Below are 24409 nucleotides of genomic sequence, written 5' to 3' on the forward strand. Positions count from 1 at the left end.
ACATGATTTCTGACTCTGGGTCTAGAAGATGAAATCAAATCTCAAAGATACTCAGGTCACAGATGTGCAAGTCTAAAGCTGTCTCAACTAACCCTCTGAGCTTTCCAAGGCTAGCTATGCCTCCAGATCCTGGAATATACAATTCTTCCCTTATCTACAAGGATTCTTCAGTGGCCCTTAAACCCAGGAAAGCTGGAACCTGCAGGTTCTAGCCATCTCTTGATCAGAGTCAAGGGGGGCATGGACATCATTTAACATTACCTGACGCAGCAGAGGGTACTCTGTCAAACCAGCTGCTATATTAAATCAACACTAGACACCTCTATGGCTTATCCACAAAGGGAACTGTCAGGATTCTGTTTCTTAAATCATGTATCTAAACCAGTACTTTATTTTTTCACCCATATAGTACACCATTATCACTTCCATATCACTCAATTCTTCAGGACTATCTTTTCTCATTACATATAACATATGCTTAAGGTCTCATCATGGTTCACTTTGGAGAGCAGGACTGAAGTTCAGTGAGAATGTTTTTTCATCTTATATACTTCTAATATTCTAATTTATTAGGATAATTGTGTTACTTTTATAAAGAGTTTTTGATAAACATAAGTGTTTAACCAAATTCAAATGTATTCATACCTTTAATCTAGTTATTCTTGTGAACTTACTGCAAGGAAGTAACTTATTATGGCCTGAAGATTTCACTGCAATGATACTTTAAGTAGCAAAGAATTAGACACAATCTAAATTTTAAACATGAGAAAGTCAGTTTTATAAATTATGGTACATTAATGTAACAGTATTTATCATTATAATTGAAAAGGCTTCATAAATGACTGGAAAGTCCTGACACCTCAAGTAAAACAAGCATTCCAAATAAAAATTAAACCACATAAACATATGTATAAGAAAGATAAAAACATTTCTATGTGAGAGTGTTAAAATTCTAGGTAATTTGAAATTTTAAAAATTTTCTTTAGTGAATAAATATACTTGCTAGCCAGTAGCCTGAGAAAAAATAATTTTGCCATACTTCCAAACTATGATATTAACCAAATTAAGATACTTCTCTTTTATTCAGAATTAACTTTAAAGGGAATGAAAGAAGTACTAGTAGATTAAAAGGCAAAATATGTTAGCAGGATCAATGTCTATGGAGTCTATTTATTATTTTTATTTTATTTTATTTCATTTTATTTTATTTTTTGGGACAGCGTCTCACTGTGTCACCCAGGCTGGAGTGCAGTGGGGCGATCTCAGGTCATTGCAACCTCCACCTCCTGGGTTCAAATGATTCTCCTGTCTCAGCCCTTCCAGTAGCCAGGACTAAGGGTGCAGCTAATTTTTTGTATTTTTAGTAGAGACAGGGTTTCACCATGTTGGCCAGGCTGGTTTTGAACTCCTGACCTCAGGTGATCCGCCCTCCTCGGCCTCCCAAAGTGCTGGGATTACAGGCGTGAGCCACCATGCGCAGCCTATTGATTCCATTTAAAATGGACTTGTAGCTAGCAATAAAGTTTAAGGAATTCCCAAAGAACTGTTAAGCAAATCTATTTAATTTATAAACAATAAACATAAAATGTTTTCTAAATTAAAATAATCTAGTGGCATTACAAGAACACCACTGCAATTAGCAGTTTAACAATGTGGTAAACAATACTAGGTAAAGCCAATTGCTATTTGTGGACAATCCTTCTTTTTTTTTTTTTTTCAACCAGCTTTCTCAAGGGTTAGGGGTCAAGTTTTCTTCCCTTTGAGTTCTGAGAACATGAAGATTTTCAATGATCTTGCAGGAGTTCAAGTCCCAAAGGGTAACTGAACAAGGAAGGAGATCAGCAGTGACCCCGAAATCTAACAAGTATGAGTGTATGCCCATGTGTTATTTCCCATGCTTCCATCCAAGAAAATGCTCTATTGAAGCAATGTGTATGAATGCATCTATTATGCATATCACCATGGCCTTATCCCACTCAGTCTCAACACTGGCTTAGTTCACCTCCCTTGGAGACAATCTGGACCATCAACTGGGGTGGAGGCTGTTAAGTAACTCTGTGAGTTGTCTTCATCTAGGTAGTTCTTCAGGTGTGGTTCATCAGCCACACCCTAATAAATGACAACCTTTGTGAACAATTTTTCAATTCTGTTTATCTCCCTGGCTTGATGAAAGACAGACTGACCAAATCAGTCAGACGTGATGATGGCACTCCTCCCGAAGTGACTAGAGAGGGCCACTCTTGTAAACTTCAACTACCTTGACAGTTCCCACATGTAAATGCCCTAAAGTCAATCATCTTCATCTCACATGCTCTGAAACAAGGACCTTTTCTTACAGGTAACATTGGCCAACATTATATATAAAGCAATTTTTAAAAATTATTTATTTTAGCTCTTTAAGAGAATACACAAATATTCATAAAGGAGAGTTGGTCTGTGGTCATGCAGAATGTGTTATACAACAAATGAAACTGTTGTTGTTATAATTCTGAAAGTTTTTTAGTCTTTCCTTAAAAGATTCCCTGGTACTAGATAAATTACACACATATACACACAGAGAGAGATTTTCACAAGGAAAAATGAACATTACAATACAACCAGGTAAAGGTAACAAGAACATGAAAGGAGGTTGCTAAGGTGCTTCCAAAAGACTGGCCGAATTTTAACACCACATCCATTTTCAGTGCTTTTCTCTTTGCCTCAAATCCCTGCCACCGCACCATAGTATTTCCTCCCAGCACAGTAAGCTGGGAGAACAAGTAAACGGGAAGAACCTAGAGAGGTTCTTAACAGCCCTGCCAGCAAATTTTCCCAGCATTCTGCTGCTGGGCTGGGTGAGGCACATGTGCAGGTATGTGCAGCTAGTCTTGGACGTGGGCAGGAGCAGGAATCTGCACAAGAACCAACAAGCCCACAGGAGAGGTACTCAACTGAACTAGTGTTTAACAGGCATAGCCATCTCCTTTTTTTTTTTTTTTTTTTTTTTTTTTTGAGATGGAGTCTTGCTGCAACACCCAGGTTGGAGTGCAATGGCAAGATCTTGGCTCACTGCAACCTCTGCTTCCCGCAGTCAAGCAATTCTCCTGTCTCACCCTCCCAAATAGCTGGGACTACAGGTGTGCGTCACCACACCAGCTAATTTTTGTATTTATAGTAGAGACGGGGGTCTCACCATATCGGCCAGGCTGGTCTTGAACTTCTGACCTCAAGTGATCCACCCGCCTTGGCCTCCCAAAGTGCTGGGATTACAGGCATGAGCCACTGCACCTTGCTAACCATCTGCTTTCAAGTGGATGTTGATACGCCAAAGTTTACCTCAGTGCCACTCTGAACGACCCAACGAGCATGCAAAGGAACTGAGGAAGGTGAAAGAGAGTGCCGTTGTATTAATTCCTAGTCTAAGAAGGAACTGAGGAAGGTGAAAGAGAGTGCCGTTGTATTAATTACTAGCCTAAGAAGGAATTGAGGAAGGTGAAAGAGAGTGCCGTTGTATTAATTACTAGTCTAAGAAGGAATTGAGGAAGGTGAAAGAGAGTGCCGCTGTATTAATTACTAGTCTAAGACCCTGTTTTAAAGAATGACCCAAGAAAACATAAAATTAGAATTCAAGTCCCAGTCCCACAGCTTTCCTTGGGCATAAAACACTTAAAAATAAAAATCTGAATGGGCAACTACACCTCACTAGTTTCTTCTTAGTTTTTAAGCCAACTCAGTAGCCTGCGTTATCTCATTCTAAACCTTCTGAGAGCAGGGACTTTGTTTTTCCTTTATGCTATTTCCACAGTGGTAAGAATAGTACCTGGCATATGGTAGGTCCATATATATTTGATGAGAGGATGAATACATTTCAAGAGTTTACTAGTTTCAGTCCTCTCCACAGATAAAAATTCTACTTTTTAAAAAGCTTTAATCTCCCTTTGTAGCTACAACTGTCATAAGAAAGCACTGACATATTGCATCTTTTATTTTCTAAAAAATATATGCGTAGGTAAAATATATATGTATATATAAATATATAAAAATATATACACACACATACATATTTTATATGTTTATAACACACACACATATATTTTTTCTGAGACAGAGTTTCGCTCTTGTTACCCAGACTGGAGTACAACGGCGGGATCTCACCTCACTGCAACCTGCACCTCCTGGGTTGAAGCGATTCTCCTGTCTCAGCCTCCTGAGTAGCTGAGATTACAGGCATGCACCACCACACCCGGCTAATTTTGTATTTTTAGTAGAGATGGGGTTTCACCATGTTATAGTCAGGCTACTCTCGAATTCCTGACCTCAGGTGATTTGCCCACCTCAGCCTCCTAAACTGCTGGGATTACAGGCGTGAGCCACCACCCCCACCACCCCCAGCCCATCTAAAAATATATTTTTTAAAATTTTACATATTATATAAAAATTATGTATGTACATATATATGTGTGAGTGTGTGTGTGCGGGTGTGTGTGTGTGTATGTAGGAATATGTGTAATTCAATGCTATATACTGGGGGAAAGCTCTATGGTTTTTCTTCCCCTATAATTTTTCAGAAGGGAAGACATGATCATCTTAATTTGATAAAACTGGCTGAATAGTAAAACCCAGAACCAGAATTTAGGGTGTGGCAGAGCTTGTTTAATCACCACCTATTCTAATGGGAAGGGTGTCAGAACACAGGGCCCCCTGACAACACAAACCTGGCATTCCCCTCAAACGCCATCTCGTGTATGGGCCAGTTAGTCCCATTACCATTTCTCTCTCCCATCCTGATCACTGCTCAACCTATAATAAAATCTGAGCACAGTGGCTCCCTGTTCATTTCCCCATATTCCAAAGCACTGAAGGAGAGCGCGCCACTGGGTGGTCTCCATCTCTATCCCCCTTCTTTCCCCTCCTCAACATCCCCAGCCTGATCATGCTTACTCTCTTTTAAAACCCAGAATTTTACTATGGCATGGCACTCACAGCCATTCATCATTTGGGTCTCTTGCTACCTCTCCACCTGTACAGAAGAGATTACAGGAAACAATATTACACAGCTGCCTCATGTTTAATGCTCTCTTACCCCTCTACACCTTTGCCCAGGCTGATCGTTCTGTCTACAGCAGGACGGCTTCACTGGTTTTTCTTCCCACGTGCTCTTTAAGACTGAGTATAGGCACTTCCTCCTCCAGGAAGCCCTTCCTGATGCTCTTTGCCTGTTTTAGATGCCCCTTCATGTGAATTCAGAGCTTAACACATGGTTAAGCACATGCTTTACTATTGGACAGTGATTATCTTTCCTCATGGCTAGTATTAGGAGATTACTTTTTTTTTTTTTTTTTTGAGACGGAGTCTCACTTTGTCGCCCAGGCTGGAGTGCAGTGGTGCAACCTGGGTTCACTGCAACCTCTGCCTCCCATGTTCAAGTGATTCTCCTGCCTCAGTCTCCTGACTAGCTGGGATTACAGGCGCGTACCACCACGCCCAGCTAATTTTTCTATTTTTAGTAGAGACAGGTTTCATCATGTTGGTCAGGCTGGTCTCGAACTCCTGACCATGTGATCTGCCTGCCTCAGCCTCCCAAAGAGCTGGGATTACAGGCGTGAGCCACCACTCTCAGCTGGAGGTTTCTATTAAAAACAAATGAGATGGTATTTTCAAACTGTCAGACACTGCCCAATTGCATTAGTACATTTTCACACTGCTATAAAGAACTACCTGAGACTGGGCAATTTACGAAGAAAAAAGGTTTAACTGACTCACAGTTCTGCATGGCTGGGGAAGCCTTAGGAAACTTACTATTATTATTTTTTGAGACAGTCTCGCTCTGTTACACAGGCTGAAGTGCAGTGGCACAATCTTGGCTCACTGTAACCTCCATCTGTCAGCTACAATCGATTCTCCTGCCTCAGCTTCCTGAATAGCTGAGATTACAGGTGTGCGCCACCCGCCCGGCTAATTTTTGTTTTTTTAGTAGAGACAGGTTTCACCATGTTGGCCAGACTGGTCTTGAACTCCTGACCTCAAGTGATCTGCCCACGTTGGCCTCCCAAAGTGCTGGGATTACAGGTGGGAGCTACTGCACCCGGCCAGGAAACTTATCATCATGGTGGAAGGCCAAGGGGAGGCAAGGGCCTCTTCTTCACATGACAGCAGGAGAGACAGAGAGAGACGTGGGTGCAAGGGGGAAACTGCCAAACACTTTTAAACCATTAGATCTCATGAGAACTCCCTCACTATCAGGAGGACAGCATGGGGTAAACCATCCTCATGATCGAATCACCTCCCATCAGGTCCCCCCCTCAACATGTGGGGATTACAATTTGAGATGGACACAGAGCCAAACCACATCACCAGTACAATGTCTGACACGTAATGCTCATTCAATAAATGGTCATTATTAGAATCATCATTATTGTTTACCATGTCTCCAGGAAAGAGACAAATTTAAGGACCAGAATAATCAGAACAATAACGTATTTGGTACTTTGAGTATGAGCTGTAACATTAATCTTAGACACTAATTTATTATGAACTGGTACCCCAACTTTTTGCTGAAATCACTGACACTCCATTCTCCTCCCCAAACACAAAGTTAATGAAAAAACAAAGACAAAGAAACCAAGCACGGTTAAGGCCAAAATAATTTTACTTTTTTTTTTTTTTTTGAGACAGAGTCTTGCTCTGTCACCCAGGCTGGAATGCAGTGGTCTGATCTTGGCTCACTGCAACCTCTGCCTCCCAGGTTCAAGTGATTCTCATGCCTCAGCCTCCAGAGTAGCTGGGACTACGGCATGCACCACCACGCCCAGCTAATTTTTGTATTTTTAGTAGAGACGGGGTTTCGCCACATTGGCCAGACTGGTCTCGGACTCCTGACCTCAGGTGATCTGCCCGCCTCGACCTCCCAAAGTCCTGGGATTACAGGTGTGAGCCACCATGCCCGGCCTACATTTTTTAGAAGAGAAAAATTCAAACCAGTACATTAATTAATGATAGAATCTAAGAAAAATATTTTGCTGTTCTAGAACTAGGGAAAGGTAAGGAAAATGATGATTTTACAGTCAAGGAACTGTTAAGAGTAAGAATTACTGAATGTCAATGTGATGTCTCTCTCCATAACGAGGTCTAAAGGCACCAAGAATATGACTTACATTATCAACCTTTACATTAGATGGAAGACGCACAAACTGCTCTTAGTAAATTCTTCTGGCTGAGTTATTATACAACGATTAGTTATCAAAGCTACTTCAAGTTCTTATTGCTGCAAAGATAATTTACACATTCAGGGTCAAAGTCAGCCAGCCATGTTCCTGAACTGAAAACAATTCAATACTAGGCTTTATTTGCCAGTTGAGATTTGTGCCACACTGACACATTTAACATCACCTCCAAATTAATGTGCACCAGGGACGGGATGAATAGGGAAATTTCTTTTTATTACTATTATTATTATTATTATACTTTAAGTTTTAGGGTACATGTGCACAATATGCAGGTTTGTTACATATGTATCCATGTGCCATGTTGGTGTGCTGCACCCATTAACTCATCATTTAGCATTAGGTATATCTCCTAATGCTGTCCCTCCCCCGTCCCCCCACCCCACAACAGTCCCCGGAGTGTGATGTTCCCCTTCCTGTGTCCATGAGTTCTCAGTGTTCAATTCCCACCTATGAGTGAGAACATGTGGTATTTGGTTTTTTGTCCTTGCGACAGTTTACTGAGAAGGGAAATTTCTTACAAAATGCCATGGTCCAGAGGAAAAACATCCTTGAAAAAGATTCATCCTTTAAATCCTGATATAAATCTACTCTTAGATCTATATTCTAAAAGAGAATAAGAGACTCTTTCCCCATACATAAGAAACGGGTGGTAAGGCCCACAAATGAGTTCTGAAGTAGAACAAAACGCTTAGGAAGATAATTATCACTGTGGATAAATATGATTTGTATCTATGATAACCCTGTCAGCCACATGTGGAATGTGCCTTGACTGCATGTTTGGTTTCCACAGAAATAGCTCTTCAAGAGTTGAGATGTAATAGCAAAAATATGAAAAATTACAAAGGAGTCATGCTGGAATCTCATCTAAACAAGATCTATTTTGCAAGAACTAAAAGCAGCAGTCAAAAGAAGTCACACTGAATCATCAGGGAGAACAGGCTTTCAATCTTAAATATTTTGTCAATGTCCTCTGACTATAAAGACTTCACACATAAAACTATAAGGACAAGAGTAACTTACCAGAAGCTTATGCAGAAAGAGTTATTATAGGATGGTACATAAAACTATAAGGACAAAAGTAACTTATCAGAAGCTTATGCAGAAAGAGTTATTATAGGATGGTACATAAAACTATAAGGACAAGAGTAACTTACCAGAAGCTTATGCAGAAAGAGTTATTATAGGATGGTGGCTCCGTACTCAGACATTGTGAATCAGGTATTTACCTCTATGCCTAACCGAAAGATATTCTCATTAAAATATGGAATGGGGGCCAGGCGCGGTAGCTCACACCTATAACCCCCAGCACTTTGGGAGGCTGAGGTGGACGGATCACGAGATCAAGAGATTGAGACCACCCTGGCCAACACTGTGAAACCCTGTCTCTACTAAAAATAATAAAATTAGCTGGGCATGGTGGTGCATGCCTGTAGTCCCAGCTACTTGGGAGGCTGAGGCAGGAGAATCGCTTGAACCCAGGATGGGGAGGTTGCAGTGAGCCAAGACCACACCACTGCACTCCAGCCTGGAGACAGAGCGAGACTCCGTCTCAAAAAATAGAATAAAATAAAATAAATAAAAATGGAATGGGCTAAAAATGAAAATCAGAAACTCAGGAATAGTCATTGAAGGAATGTCAAAAATGTCTGGATGCTCATGCTAGCTATCAATGTAAAAGTATTTTTCCACAAAAACAATCTATTCCATTGATAAAGTACCTGTTTTTCTACAGGGTATGTGCATTAATTTTAACAACTCAACATTAAGTGATCAAAATGACTTTACATCAAAGTGACTGACTACTTAGAAGTGTTAAAAACGAGTTTCAGACCTGGTACAACCATGTTCACAGGGAAGAGCTTACCATAAAACTCATGGAAGACTAAAGCAATGCCACCCCAGTTGCGATGTGCGTGTCTGGTACCCAGATAATTGGTTTCTAAACACCACTGTCCAATAAAAGGACCCAGGCTCCTTAGAGAAGTGACTGATTCCAAAAGCAGGGCAAGGAAAATACAAGATTAGCCTGGAGCATCAGGGGACGCCATAATGTGAGGAAGTACTTGAAAAAAGATGGAGGAATGTCAAAAGGACATCACAGTCAGCCTGAAGGAGCTCCCAGTGGCCACAGCTAGAATAATTTGAACAAGAAAATAATGATGATAATATTGGGTTATAACCCACAGAATGAAGTAACTGTCCATGATGAGTCCACACTAATAGCACTAGCAATAAGGGAAACTGACATCAAGTAACCTGTTATGAGGCAATAAAAAAGATACATCATTGCTTTTGTGGTCTTCTTTCAAAACAAAAAAAAAAAGCATAATCTAAACGTAAACACTAGAAAACATCAGCCCCAAATCTAGAGTCATTCCACAAAATAACTGACCAGAAATAACTGACAAGGAATGACAAGGAACTGTCACGAACTGTCACAGTTTAAGAAGTCAGAACAACTCAATACAATGTGGATCTGGGGTTGGATCATGGAACAGAAAAAAAGGATAGCGGAAAACTGGACAGAATGCTAGTAAGGTCTGCTGTTTAGCTGGAAGTATTACACCAATTTAAATTCCCAATTTTGATAATTATATTAATGAGAGTTTAATATGGTTATGTAAGATATTAACGTTAGGAGAAACTGAGTGAAGGGTATGTGAGCTCTGTACTACCTTTGCAACATTTCTCTAAATCTAACATTATTTCAAAATAAAAAGCTTTTAAAGACTGATGGAAGAGGAAAGCAACTGTGGTTACTTTTACTCCTCACTTCCATCTGGCTTTCTTCTCTTTGGGCATTTTACAAGAGCATCTCCCTCCATCTGCTTTAGTTAATTGTGAAAGAGCACAGAAAAGTATGAGACATGAGACTCAGAAAAACATACTATCACAGTGACCCTCTTGAAAAATGAAGATGGGCTGCCTTTTGGAGTGTAGCAAAACTTTTCAGTTATCCCAGAACAAAAAGTCTTTAACTTTAGAACATGTTAGCAAATTCCCAAACTCATCTTTCTTGGATAGTGCAAAAGAAGAGAACACTGCGTATTCACAGAATCTCTCAACAAGCAGAAGATCTTTTGGCATAAAATCTAAAGCTATTTAAAAATGACTGGCAGCAATGGGTGGAGGGATAATGAAAGATATGTTGGGAGTGAGGTGAGGTGTATGGAGGGCAAGAGTGCAAGAAGCCCAAGAAGCATTTACGTGCTACTAGTTGTTTCCTCACCTAATAATATGAAGTTGGATCCACAATGCATTTAAAAATACCTGTTTATATAGCTCATACACATACCCAAAAGGACTTCATTTTATTTATTTATATTCTATTTAGATTATTACGTATGTTACCACACTGTATGGGAATGAAAAGAGCCAGACATACCCTTCCTTTTCTTCTTTCTTTCCAAGCATTTAATTACGCAATGTGATGCTACAATGGAATATTATTCAGCCTTAGAAAGGAATGAAATTAGGACACGTTACAACATAGATGAGCCTTGAGGACATTACACTGGGTAAAATAAGCCAGTCACAAAAAGACAGACATTGTGTGATTCCACTTATGAGGTACCTAGAATAATCAAAATTACTGAGACAGAAAGTAGAATGGCTGCCAGGGGAAGAGGGGAGTGGGGAGTTGTTGTATAACAGATATAGTGCTTTTGTTTTGAAAGATGAAAAAGAGTTTTAGAGACTGGTTGCATAATAATGTGAATGTAAATAACATTACTGAATTGTGCAATTAAAAAAACAGTTAAGATGGTAAATTATATGTTATGTATAACACAAAACTTTAAAAAAAAATTTAAGGTAATTATGTGCATTTTTTTGCCTCAGCAATTCTTATTACCTTAAAGACTTACATGAGTATACGTTGATGTGGGTACAAAATTGTTAACTATTGCATTATTTATACTATAAAACACCAAAAACACACTAAATGATCGTTAAAATAAAGCCTTAAACAAAGTACAGTCATCCCTCGATATATGAGGAGGACTGGTTCCATGACGGCCTGCAAATACCCAAATCCTCACATACTGAAGTTCTGTAGTCGGCCCTGAAGAACCTGCGTGTATGTAAAGTCAATTCTCTCTTTATGCAAGTTTTGCATCCCTCAAATGCTCCATTTTCAATCGATGATGGGTTGAAAATATCTGCATAAAAGTAGACCTGCATGTGGACCTACATATAAGTGGACCTGCATATAATTGGACCCATGTTGTTCAAGGGTCAGCTATGTAGCACATCAGTATGATGGGTTACTCTGCAGCATTTAAGAGAAATAAGTAAACTAACAGAGAAAGACACAATCTATAATTATGTAAAATAATAAGTTAAAATGTAGATAAAGTATATCATTTTATTCACAGTAAGAAAGTATATCTGTATATAAATGCATGGAAAATATGTAGAAGGATGTATATCAAACTTAACAGGGACCCCTCTAAAGAATATTTGGAGGAATAGTGGGGTTCTTACCTTGAATTTTAAAATAACCACTAGAGATTATTTTTTAAAAAATAAGAATAATATTTCTTGCCGGGCATGCTGGCTCACAACTATAATCCCAGCACTTTGGGAGGCCGAGATGGGCGGATCACCTGAGGTCAGGTGTTTGAGACCAGCCTGACCAACATGGAAAAACCCCGTCTCTACTAATACAAAATTAGTCAGGCACGTTGGCGCATGCCTGTAATCCCAGCTACTCAGGAGGCTGAGGCAGGACAATCGCTTGAACCTGGGAGGCGGAGGTTGTGGTGAGCCAAGATTGCGCCATTGCACTCCAGCCTGGGTGACAAGAGTGAAACTCCGTCTCAAAAAAAAAAAAAAAAAAAAAAAATAATAATAATAAAAACAAATCATTCATAAAGAAAACAATTATATTTATAATTGCATATAAAGAATAAAATACCTAGGGATGGCCGGGCATGGTGGCTCATGCCCATAATCCTATCAATTTGGGAGACCGAGGCAGGCGGATCGCCTGAGGTCAGGAGTCCGTGACCACTCTGGCCAACATGGCGAGTCTCCACCTCTATTAAAAACACAAAAAATTAGCCAGGCGTGGTGGTGTGCCCCTGTAATCTCAGCTACTCAGGAGGCTGAGGCACTAGAATCGCTTGAACCTGAGAGGCGGAGGTTGCAGTGAGCCAAGGTCGTGCCACCACACTCCAGCCGGGGCAACACAATGAGACACTGCCTCAGAAAAAAACAAAACAAAAAACAACAACAACAACAACAAAACAAAACAAAAAACCTAGGAACAAATTTAACACAGGAGGCAAAAGACTTACACACTGGCAATTACAAGACACTGCTGAAGAAGAAGACCTAAATAAATGGAAATACACCCTATATTCATAGATTGGAAGTCTTAATATTGTTAAGATGACAATATTACTCCAAATCATCCGCAGATTCAATGTACTCCTTATCAAAACTCCAACAGCCCTTTTTGCGGAAATGAAAAAACAGATCCTTAAATTCATATGAAGCTGAAAGGAATCCAAATAGCCAAAACAACACTAAAAAAAAGGAAGAAAAAAGTTGAAGAACACTCACTCCCCAACTTCAAAACTTAACTACAAAGCTACAGTAATCAAAAACGGTGTAGTACTAGTATAGGGATAGATAGATGGACCAAGAGAATAAAGAGTCGAGAAATAAAATCTCACATATATGGGCCAACAGATTTCTAACAAGGGTACAAAGACCATTCAAATGGGGACATACAGACTCTTCAGCAAATGGTGCTGGGAAAATTGGATATCCACATACAAAAGAATAAAGCTGGGTCCCTACCCCATACCATACGAAAAATTAACTCAAAATGAATTAACAACCTAAGTATAAAAAATAAAAGCATAACTTCTTAGAAGAAAACACAGGGAGGCCAGGGGCAGTGGCTCAAGCCTGTAACCCCAGCACTTTGGGAGGCCGAGGCGGGTGGATCACTTGAGGTCAGGAGTTCGAGATAGCCTGGCCAACATGGTGAAACCCCCTCTCTACTAAAAATACAAAAAAATCAGCCGGCGTGGTGATGCATGCCTGTAATCCCAGCTACCCGGGAGGCTGAGGCAGGAGAATCACTTGAACCCGGGAGGCAAAGGTTGCAGTGAGCCAAGATTTTGCCACTGTACTCTAGCCTGGGCAACAGAGCAAGACTCTGGCTCAAAAAATAAATAAATAAAAATTAAAAAATTAAAAAAAAAGAAAATCTTAAAAATGACAAAAACTATGTGCAAATCATATATCTATTAAGGGTCTAGTCCCCAGAATATATAAAGTACTCTTACAAGTCAACAACAAATAACAGTTTTTAAATGGGCAAAGGACTTTAAGAGACATGTCTCCAAAGAAGATATACAAATGGCCAATGTGTACATGGAAAGATAAATACCATTAATCATTAGGAAAATGTAAATCAAAACCATAATAAAATACTACTTTATACCCACAAGGACGACTATAATTTTTTTAAAAAAGGAAAATAAATGTTTGCAAGGATATGGAAAAATTGGAACCTTGTACATTGTTGGTGGGACTAGAAATGGTTTGGCCCTGTGGAAAACAGTTTTGCAAAAAGGTTACACAGACTTGCCATACAACCCAGCAATTACACCTCTAAGTATGAACCTAAAAGAACTAAAAACAGGGACTCAAGTACTTATACACCCATGTTCATAGCAGCCTTAATCATAAGAATCAAAAGGTGGGGAAAAAATCAAGTCTATCAAGGGATGAATGGATAAACAAATTATGACATATCCGTACCATGGACTATTCAGCCATAAAACGGCTGAGACATTACAACATGGATGAATATACTAAGTGAAAGAAGCCAGACACAAAAGGTCACATATTGTATGCGAACATTTATTCTACATGTGGTATCTAGAACTGTAAATTCATAGAAACTGAAAGCAGATTAATGGTTGTCAGGGATGAGAGAGAGGAGAGAATACTGTGTTACTGATTACTGGGCACAGGGTTTTCTTTTGTAGTGACAAAAATGTTTTGGAACTAGAGAGAGGTGGCAGCTACACAATATTATGAATGTACTAAATACATCTGAATTGTCAATTATTAAACTGCCTATTGTTATGTGAATTTCATCTCATTAAAAATAAATAAAAGTTAAAAAAAATAATGTATAGGTAAGACCAAAACACCGATGGCGAACTGGTAAAGTAATGGTGGTGGACATCATTACTTTACCATGACATAACGAGACAGTGGTACCAGTGTAAACGGGCATCTTCTGAATCCCGCTGCCTCTCTGTGGAACACTCTAAGAGTTACTGCTGGGGGAAAAGGAAACCTGCTCAAAACCAAGGGTGGTAAATAACCACTGGCTCCGTGACAGCAAAATGGTCCATTGCCAGAAACAAAAGCCTAGTTCAGCTTAGCATAGGGCTCAGAGGACAGCCAACCTTGGTTATCTTTAGTCTTTTCTCTACCCGAACTTAACCTACAGTGATGTACATTAAAAGTAGTTCCACATCCTCCCTTACAGGTGAGGAAACTAAACCATGGCTGCTTCTAGAGCCCATACACAGGGATGTGGGTAGGAACTCAAAAAATATTTACTAATTTGGTACAGAAGTTGAACGTCCTTAATCCAAAAATCTGAAAAAGAAACGCTCCAAAATCCAACACTTTTTGAATGCTGACATGACACCAAAAGTGGAAATTTCACACCTGACCTCACGTGACAGGTTACAGTCAAAATGCGGTTAAAACTTTATTTCATGCACAAAATTATTAAAAATACTGTATAAAGTTACCTTCAGGCTTTGTATCTAAGGTGTATATGAAACATAAACAAACTTTGTATTTAGACTTGTGTCTCATCCCCAAGAAATTTCATTATGTATATGCAAATATTCCCAAATTCAAAAAGGTCCAAAGTCTGAAATACTTCTAGTCCCAAGCATTCGGGATAGGGGAGGCTCAAACTGTAAAAGCTGTTTGTTATCATTTGTCAAGCTGTGGAAATTAACAATTCTTCTATCTAGCATCATAAATCTTCTCATGAGGCTGGGCGCAGTGGCTCATGCCTATAATCCCAGCACTTTGGGAGGCCCATGCAGGAGGATCCCCTGAGTCCAAGAGTTTGAGACCAACCTGGGCAACAAAGCAAGACTTCACCTCTACAAAAAATAAATTAGCCAGATGTGGTGGTGCATTCCTGTAGTCCCAGCTACTCAGGAGACTGAGGTGGGAGGACTGCTTGAGCCCAGGAATTTGAGGCTTCAGTAAGCTATGATCACGCCACCGCTCTCCAGCCTGGGCAACAGAGTGAGACTGTCTCAAAAAAAAAAAAAAAAAAAAAAAAATTATTACGAATAACTATCCAAAAGCACACCATATATCGCAGCAGGCTCATTTTGCAGGCTTTTCCTCCGGTTCTTGTTCTGTTTGCAATGCTCAAGTTTGGAGCTGAAGTGCTCCTGCAATGGCATTAGGTCTCCCCTTCAGAGTGCTTTCACAGCAAGAGAAATTCACACCAGAAAAAGCACTGCGCTTTTAGCTACTTTCTGGGCCATGTGAATAACTTTCAGTTAACCCTTCTCTCAACAGGTATCAATCACCACATTTTAAAAGTAGAGACAGGGTCTCACCATGTTGCCCCAGCTGGTCTTGAACTCCTGGGCTCAAGCAATCTGCTGGCCTTAGCTTCCTGAGTAGCTGGGACTACAGTCATGTGCCACCATGCCGGGCCAACATTGCATTTTAATTTAAACTATTTGTTTTGGCTATTTCAATGTGATTATTAGGACAAAACAAGAAACTTAAATTAAAAAGCAACTTTTCTAAAAATTCTTTTTTTCTTTTTGAATCTGCGTTGTGATGAATAAAAATTCTTAAAACTGTTTCTATAATAAGAAAAGATGACAAAGCGTCTATATATCTTTATTGTTTAATTCCTCTGATTGTAATAAATAAGCCATTATCAATACAGAGTGGCTGAATCAAAAGGATTTGTTTTATACATTAAAGGTTGAAAGAGGAGAGACAGAGAATCTGAACTCTCCAGATTTTTATATTTGGTTTTAAAAGCCTTTTCCTCATTTAAGGTGTCATTATTGAAAATTATTAATTTTTTTAAATTCTAGAAACAACTGAAATCACATTCAATATTTTTGAACATTCAAAAACATCTATAACTGTGGGTCAGAGTTTAGGAAATCAAAAAAACACTCAGGGATTCTCCATTTCATTGTATCTTAAGACATTTTACAAACTATAAACAATCTCACACTTATTAACTATTTAAGACTTTAGAGTGTTTCTGGCTCACTTTACTCTCCGGCAGGGTTGGTTCCCATTTTGAAATGAGAACTCTAGGTTAAGGTGGAGAATTTAGAGACTTACAAAGTCAAAAAGAAATCATAACTCCTACATTTTTAATCATCCATCCTTCTGGTATATGATTTGTCCAATAATTCTCACCAGAAAATGAAGAAAGTTTTGAAGAACGAGTTATTCTCAATGTAAATCTCCAGCCAGCCTCTGTCAATCATGTTGACCTTTTCCCCCTAGTTAGCCTTTCTCCACCTCCTGCCTGAAAACTACACTACTATTTAATTGCTTTGTGACTTCACATTTTATTAAAGGCAGAAAAACATAAAGAGCTAAAATAAGGAGATAAGCCTATTGCCATAAATTGTCCCCTTAAGCAATGAAACTTGCCTCTCTAGTATAATAAGGTGGGTACTGTGAAAACCCCCAACAAGTGCAATTCTGCATAAGTCCACAGCCCCCATCACTTACAGCAGACCTTACAGTTCTCTCGAGTGCAGCACCATAGATCAGACCCCAGGGCAGTCAGCCATATGCTTTCTAAAACCAGTGTGAAGGGCACAGCCCAGGGAGTCACTTTGCTCTCCACCCTCATCCACTCCAAATTTATCTTGTGTTCTCATGGCCGGGGGAGGGCAGCAGAAGTAAGAGACAAGGTTATAAAAAATTTTATAAACTGATAGCACCCTACCTATCATCCCATTCCCTAGAAATCCAGTTACTTGTCATAACCCAGTGAACACATTTTAGCTAAGTGTTCATCTTCATAAATTTAGAAGAATTCACTTCTGTCCCTTTTGAGTCTCCATTTCTTCCTCTGTAGTGGGATGGAAATCATCGTTATCAGATTATACCATGTTTCTGAATGTGCCCAAGCCCCAGCCCTAGCCCTCTGGAAGATTACATCCAATGATTTACACAAACAAATCAGGTCTTCGTGTTTAAAGCTCTGTGAAAACATCAATAGGTAACTTCTCTAAGTTACGCTGTTTTTTTTTTTTGCCACCAGCCAAAAAACAAAGGCTTCACGTGTTTTTAAATCCCACTGAGGTGTATAACAAAGTTTATGACATTAGTAAAAAAAAAAAAACAAAATGCAAGTATATGGGTGGATGTAAAAAGATCTAATAATATCCACTAAGCATAAAAAATGTCTGAAAGTATATACAATAAACTCAGCAGTGGTTATATTAGGAATAGGATCAAAAAGTGGGATACAAGAATCCTTTTTTTGTCTGTATGTTTTATTGTTTGAATATGTGACAATGGGCACATGTGACTTTTGTCATTAATTTTAATTTTCAAAGAGTTAAAATAAGGAAAAGAATAATGATCCGTATTTTCCAAATCAAAAACTGGAACACATGGTGTGCCAAACGATTTTTATTCCACATCTAGAGATAAGAGGCAGTTAGGAAAAGTAGTCACTGGAATGTTCAAATTTCCAGGTTTCAACGGTTTAAAAAAACCAGCGGCCAGAATTATCTAAAACAAGATTGTCTACTAGCATTAGACATTGAGCAAATAGTACAAATCCCTAAGTCAGTCACATTATGTCTTCTTTGTTCTTAGAAGGTAGGCTATGGTGGGGGATGCCAAGATCATCTTTCTTGGTATTGAGCCAGCATAGCATGCTCATGAGGAATTTGGCTCAAGTCAATGAACAGTTTCTGCATTTACGTTTTGCACAAAGGACTACCCAAGGAGAGAAAAGCAAACGAAAGAAACAAAAAACAATATAACAGTTGCTCACAGACTATAATCTGAGTAAAGACTCTCTAATAAACAAGAGCTACAACAATTGCAGGTGGCTATTCATTTGGGAAAGAAATTAATTTTAATTCCTATCTCAAATCACATTTCAAACTAAGTTTCATACAGATAAAATATTTTAAAATGTGAAACGAAACCATAAAACTACAATAAGGTAAATATAGTTAAATATCTGTGCCATCTTGCGGTTAGAGATGTAATATTGATTCATTTCTTCTATAAATACTCGCCAGGTCTGAGCGGCAGATCCTGGCAGAGCGACAGATGAAAAAACGTACTTAGACACAGGTATCCAGTGAAAGACCGGGCTAGGGACCTGGGTGCTCACAGAAAGAAAGAGTCGTAGCAGCTGTGGCCCTGACAAGCCAGCACTGCGGGCATTTATTCATTATGGATTTAATGACAAAGTCTTTGAGTCAACACACTTGTGGGTAATTAACATGGTTCCCCCTCCCCCAGCTTCCCGCTGCTCCCTGGGAGAGAGCAGTCCTGCGCACAGATGATTAAAGGCCAGGTTCCCAGGCCTAAGTAAAATAACTTATCTAGATCAATTCCTTTACATCCCCTTGTTATCTAACCTTTGCTTTCAGGCTCCGGGTAAGAAAATTTGGCTGCCTTCAGCCAAACCCTGTTTTGAAGCTTTTGCAAAACCTCTTCCAAGAAGGTTTGCATCTTTTCCTAGGATTTCTCCCACCACCCTGACCGATCTCCTACAAATACTACATGTCAAGCACTAGAGACCTCGCTGTGGACAACACAGACAAGGTCCCTGCCCCTATGGTGTTACAGGCTGGAGGGGGAAACAGGAAAAGGGTAAGTTAAATAATAATTGTGGCTGGGCACAGTGGCTCACTCCTGTAATCCCAGCACTTTGGGAGGCTGAGATGGGTGGATCACCTGAGGTCAGGAGTTTGAGATCAGCCTGGCTAACACGGTGAAACCCCGACTCTACTAAAAAAACAAAAATTAGCTGGGCGTGGTAGTGGGCACCTGAAATCCCAGCTACTTGCTAGGCTGAGGCAGGAGAATCACTTGAACCCAGGAGGCAGAGGCTGCAGAGTGAGCCGAGACTGCACCACAGAACTCCAGCCCGGGCGAGACTGTATCTCAAAAATAGATAAATAAATAATTGCATATTGAGAAGTGCTCAAAAGAGTGTGTGTGCGTGTGCACACATTTTCCAAGCAAAGAAACTGTACCTGCAGAATCTCAGGGACAGGAAGGAGGTTGGCATATTCCCTGGACTGAGAAGAGACCAATGGGGCTGGAACATAGTGTTCAAGGGTGAGTGCAAGAGGTGGGGCTTTACAGCAGACAAAGCAAGATCATGCCAGGCCCTGCAGGCCATGATAACAAGAATGCCATGACGAGCTCAGCCAGGGGTGTGCCAAGATGTGATCACACTTGAAAGAGATTACTCTGCTGTGTGAAGAACTGACAACGGGCAACAAATACCAAGGCATTCTTACTTCCTAGTTAGCCTATATGGAAACCAGAAAGGAAAAGATTTGGTAACCTAAAATTAAATATTTATATACATTTAAAAGCAGTATAAAAATTGAAAGAAATTATCAAAACAATTAACATACTTTTATAATAAAAGACATTTTAAAAATTTTAAATCTTTAAAATCTTGTTGCTGCAAGTCAGTAACAAAAATAGCAAATACCCCTCTGGATAAATGGGCAAAGGATATGAACAGAAAACTCACAAAGGAATATAAATGGCATATGAAAAGATGTTCATCTGTCTATAAAACTGGTAAGGTTTTGTTTTAAACTCCACTATCCAATGTTAAGAAGGGTGTGGATAAAGAGACCTCTTGCATACTGGTGATGGAATTGTAAATTGGTTCAGTCTTCCAGGCAATATGTATTACATATTAAACCTCTTTCCTAATTTTATAAGGAAATAATTTAGAGCAGCTTCACAAATACAGTCAGAAGGATGTACATTAACGTACACGTCCAAAGTGAGATTTGTTAAAATACATTCCTGAAACAGAATCTTCATCAATCTTTAATAATTACACAGCAGTGACTACTGATAAGGAGAGAGGTTTATAATTTTCAACTGAGAAAAGCAGGGTGCGTTTCTGTATTTAAGAATCTTATTTAGGCATACACGCCTAAAAAACAAAATCTCTGGAAGAATACAAGCAGTGGTTATTTAATGGTGGTAAAGTTACACATTTTTAACAGGTCTTTTATTTATTGATACATCTTTCATTCTTCTACAGTCACTATATACTGCTTTTAATAATGCATGAAGTCTCTAAGCAAAAATATACATATATGTATCTAAAGCACCATAAAATAAAACTCGAGACACACTAAACTGTCTGGTAAAGGAGGAGAGGGAGAAGAGGCAGCGTAGACTGGAGCTGGATGAGAACATGGTAATGTTAGAAAGGGACTTTGGGGAGCATCTGCCTAGTCCAACTCCTCATTTCACAGATGAGGAAAGCATCGACCATCTCCTCACTTCACCTCCCTGACTATAATACCAAAGGCTAGTAGAACACAAAACAAAACTATTGCTACTTGGTCTTCACTCATTAAAAAACCAGGTAGCCCCCAAGAAGCAACCATAAATATCATCATTTGGCACTTCACTCCTGAGTAAAAGGTACCCAGACAGGAGCACAGCCCAACAGCTGCTTTGGTATTTGGAAACAAGAGGGTTATTGCATTTGGGAGGCCGAGGTGGGTGGATCACAAGGTCAGGAGATCGAGACCATCCTGGATAACACGGTGAAACCCCATCTCTCCTAAAAATACAAAAAATTAGCCCGGTGTAGTGGCCGGCGCCTGTGGTCCCAGCTACTCAGGAGGCTGAGGCCGGAGAATGGCGTGAACCTGGGAGGCGGAGCTTGCAGTGAGCCGAGATCGCACCACTGCCCTCCAGCCTGGGCGACAGAGCGAGACTCCATCCCCCCCTCCCCCCCCAAAAAAAAGAGGGTTATTGCAGAGTGCCGTTTTTTTCCTCCCTCCTCAAGCAATTAAGAAATATTTCCATCCTAATACTGCTCCTGTGCCTGTCTAGCGCTGAGCTCACAAAGAAACATCCTCAGACAGTTACACACATCTGGCAAGGAAACCCTCACCATGCCTAAGGAGTTCACAGAATCTGTGGACTTGGAGCCCAGACGTTTTTATGTGGGTCCTGCATCCTGCAGAGGTCTTCGGCAGGCATTTCTAATTCCCTGGCCCATCTCCCACACAGATACTCTAAATGCTTTCTCTTTCTCAAATCTAAAACCCCAAACCTACTACTTTTACTCTCCAGAAATAAATCCTTCTTTCTTCATTCAGGCCATAATCCTTCAGCCCTCTTAATGTTCCTTTCTATTTCAAATCACCTGTGTCTACCTGCTCCATCCCCTCCCTCCTTCCTGGCTCAGGGGTGGCATCCCTTCGGTCTCAAAGATGAAGCCCTCCACCCTGATCTATTCAGCCAGCCCTGTAGTCACGGAAGTCCTGGCCCCCTCAGTTTTCCCCTTTCTTTATGACTCCTTCCCCACCTGTCTCCCCACTGGGTACCTCTCTCTCTTTCAGTATATCTAAGTTTCCTTACCCCAACTCTGCTGCCTCCTCCCAGTGGCATCCTCTTTTGCTCCTTCTTTTCCAGCAAATCTCCAGACCTGGGCATCTACACCTGCACCTCCTTAGCTTATCGTGATGTTATGAAGCATCAAGAGTAAGTATTTATAGTCAGAAGGCCCAGAGTACACATTCAGCTCTGCCACTGACCATTTCCACGACCATCAGTGAGCAGGCCACTTAATCCTCCAAGTCAATTTCCTCCTCTGTAAGATGAGATTAATAATACCAGCTCCATCTCCTTCACAGCTGTGTTGTGAGGATCAAACGAGATAATGTGTGTGGAAGTGCACTGGCAGCTTAATATAAAGCACTTTAACATTCTAGTTATTCCTGTTATTACTCTATCCCTGACCTCTCAGCCATCAACCGAGTCATGGAAGGTAATTTGTGATCTTCAGGTTGGTCACAGTGTTAACACTAACAATGCTTCAAGGTCAGCACTTTAGTTTTTACTGCGATTTACCGATTTGGTAATAATTATAATTCAAAAACAAGTATAACCTTGGGTTTTTTTTAATCATATAAGCAACGGCTTCTGGAAGACAACAGTACTAAGCCAACGATTACTGAACACATATCAAAAGTCAGGCGCTGTTCTAAAGTACTTTACCAGAGAGTTTTTATTACTATCTTCATTTTCTTATGGGGAAATTGAGGCAGAGCACAGTCATGATTTGAACCCAGGCATCTAACTCTACAGTCCGTGCCCCATCCGATTCTGTTAGTGGCAAAGTGGGCGCTAGATAGAAATAAACCAGTAGGGAGATCATGACTACTATAGCGTTAGAGGCAAGAGATAATATGGACTTAAACAGGAATACCTAGAATGCTTTTTAAAAACACTTTTTTTTTTTTTCAAATTGCTAACTACCAATGTTGCTGAGAGCTGAAAGTTACCAGGTACTTCAATATACTGCTACTGAGATTCTTAACTGCTGTGGCCTTTAGGGAAAACAGTACCTCAACAGAGTAAATTAACAGAATACATCAACACCTGGGTGCTACATTCTATCCGTGTTCAGCAATGCCGCTTGCAGCAATTTATCCTAAGGAAATAATCATAGATGTGCATGACAGATGGTCACTGCAATGTTATTTCTAAAAGTAAGTAACAAGAAACAATATAAACGTCTAATAAAAGGAGATGGGCTAGAGAAACCATTACATTTCCATGTATCTGAATACTACGCTGTCATTGAAAATGACGCTGTAGAAAAAAGGAATAAGCATTTTATTAAGGAAAAGAAGTATGTAAAAAAGCCCATTCATATGGGCTTTGGTATTTCACTGGCTTTGCGAACATGGGCGAGTCATTTCTTTTTTTTTTTTTTTTTCTTGAGACCAAGTCTAGCTCTGTCACCCAGGCTAGCGTGCAGTGGTGCAATCTCAGCACAATGCAACCTCTGCCTCCCAGGTTCAAGCAATTCTCCTGCCTCAGCCTCTCTAATAGCTGGGATTACAGGCATGTGCCACCACACTCAGCTAATTCTTGTATTTTTATTAGAGACGGGGTTTCGCCATGTTGGCCAGGCTGGTCTCCAACTCCTGACCTCAAGTGATCTGCCTGTCTTGGCCTCCCAAAGTGCTGACATTACAGGAGTGAGCCACTGTGCCTGGCTAATTTCTCTGAGCTTCAATTGTCCTGTGTGTAAATGGGGATAATAAAAGTACTAACCCCAAGGGTAATGAGAATAAATTAATATATATAAAATACTTGGTATTTAGCTTGGCACAGCACAAGCATGCAATAAATGTTACTCAAGTTGCAAAAATAGAGAAAGCTAACACATACAACACATGCACATATTCTAAAAACTTGGAAATAGAGTACATTTTTAACACTGATTAGAAACAGAGTAACAGATTTTGATTTAAACTCTATTTTCTAGGTTTATTGAATAAAGCCTGCAATCCATTGAGTATCTCCATTTTTTTTTCAAGTAGTCTTAATACTCCTTTTGATCTATTAAGTTTCCCTAGTATTATCTAGTCTATGCATATTGTGTTTATGAAAATGGGGTATTTATTGACTTAATCTGCAGAGTAATACAATTCACTTTTATTCTTCAGAGTAAAACAGCTTGCTCATATTTCATCCTATCAAAGTCTTTTCTGCAATCATACATTTGTAGATCAAGAGCAGTCTGAACAGATTATTGGGGCATAAAAGACTAGAGAATGGATTCGTACCTCTAAAAAGCAAAGTTAAAGGAGACAAACATGACAACTTCATGATAAAGAAAAAAATGGTATGTTACCTTAATTATGTAAGGCCAGAAATTACTGTAATAAATATTTCAACTCCGTGGACAATTTCCTAGTGTGATCAAAAGATGAAAGTAATTCACTAGTTCAGAAGTCCATCCAGTATAGTGACCATCATTCTGAAAGGAAAAAGAAATCTCTCTGAGGGAAATGTAATGGAACAATACTCATTTTTAGGCTCGAGATCCACAGGAGAGGGGAATCAACATTAAAGACTGCTATGCATTTTGGAAATCAAAGTACAGTTAA

At 39.7% G+C, this 24409-nt stretch overlaps 1 protein-coding gene across 7 annotated transcripts in view; it reads right to left on the reverse strand.

The window, feature by feature from the left end:
- KANK1 (KN motif and ankyrin repeat domains 1) overlaps window positions 1-24409 on the reverse strand; it is a 242971-nt gene that overhangs the window by 136953 nt on the left and 81609 nt on the right. For 4 of the 7 annotated variants that reach the window (XM_058431528.1, XM_058431524.1, XM_058431526.1 and 1 more), the window contains exon 2: window positions 24154-24279. The exons of the other annotated variants lie outside the window; for them this stretch is intronic. The gene's annotated coding sequence lies outside the window, so the exon portion shown is untranslated. The remainder of the gene's footprint in view (window positions 1-24153; window positions 24280-24409) is intronic. 7 annotated transcript variants of the gene reach the window in all.

Source organism: Hylobates moloch, unplaced genomic scaffold (assembly GCF_009828535.3).
Source record: "Hylobates moloch isolate HMO894 unplaced genomic scaffold, HMol_V3 SCAFFOLD_19, whole genome shotgun sequence".
NCBI lineage: Eukaryota > Metazoa > Chordata > Mammalia > Primates > Hylobatidae > Hylobates > Hylobates moloch.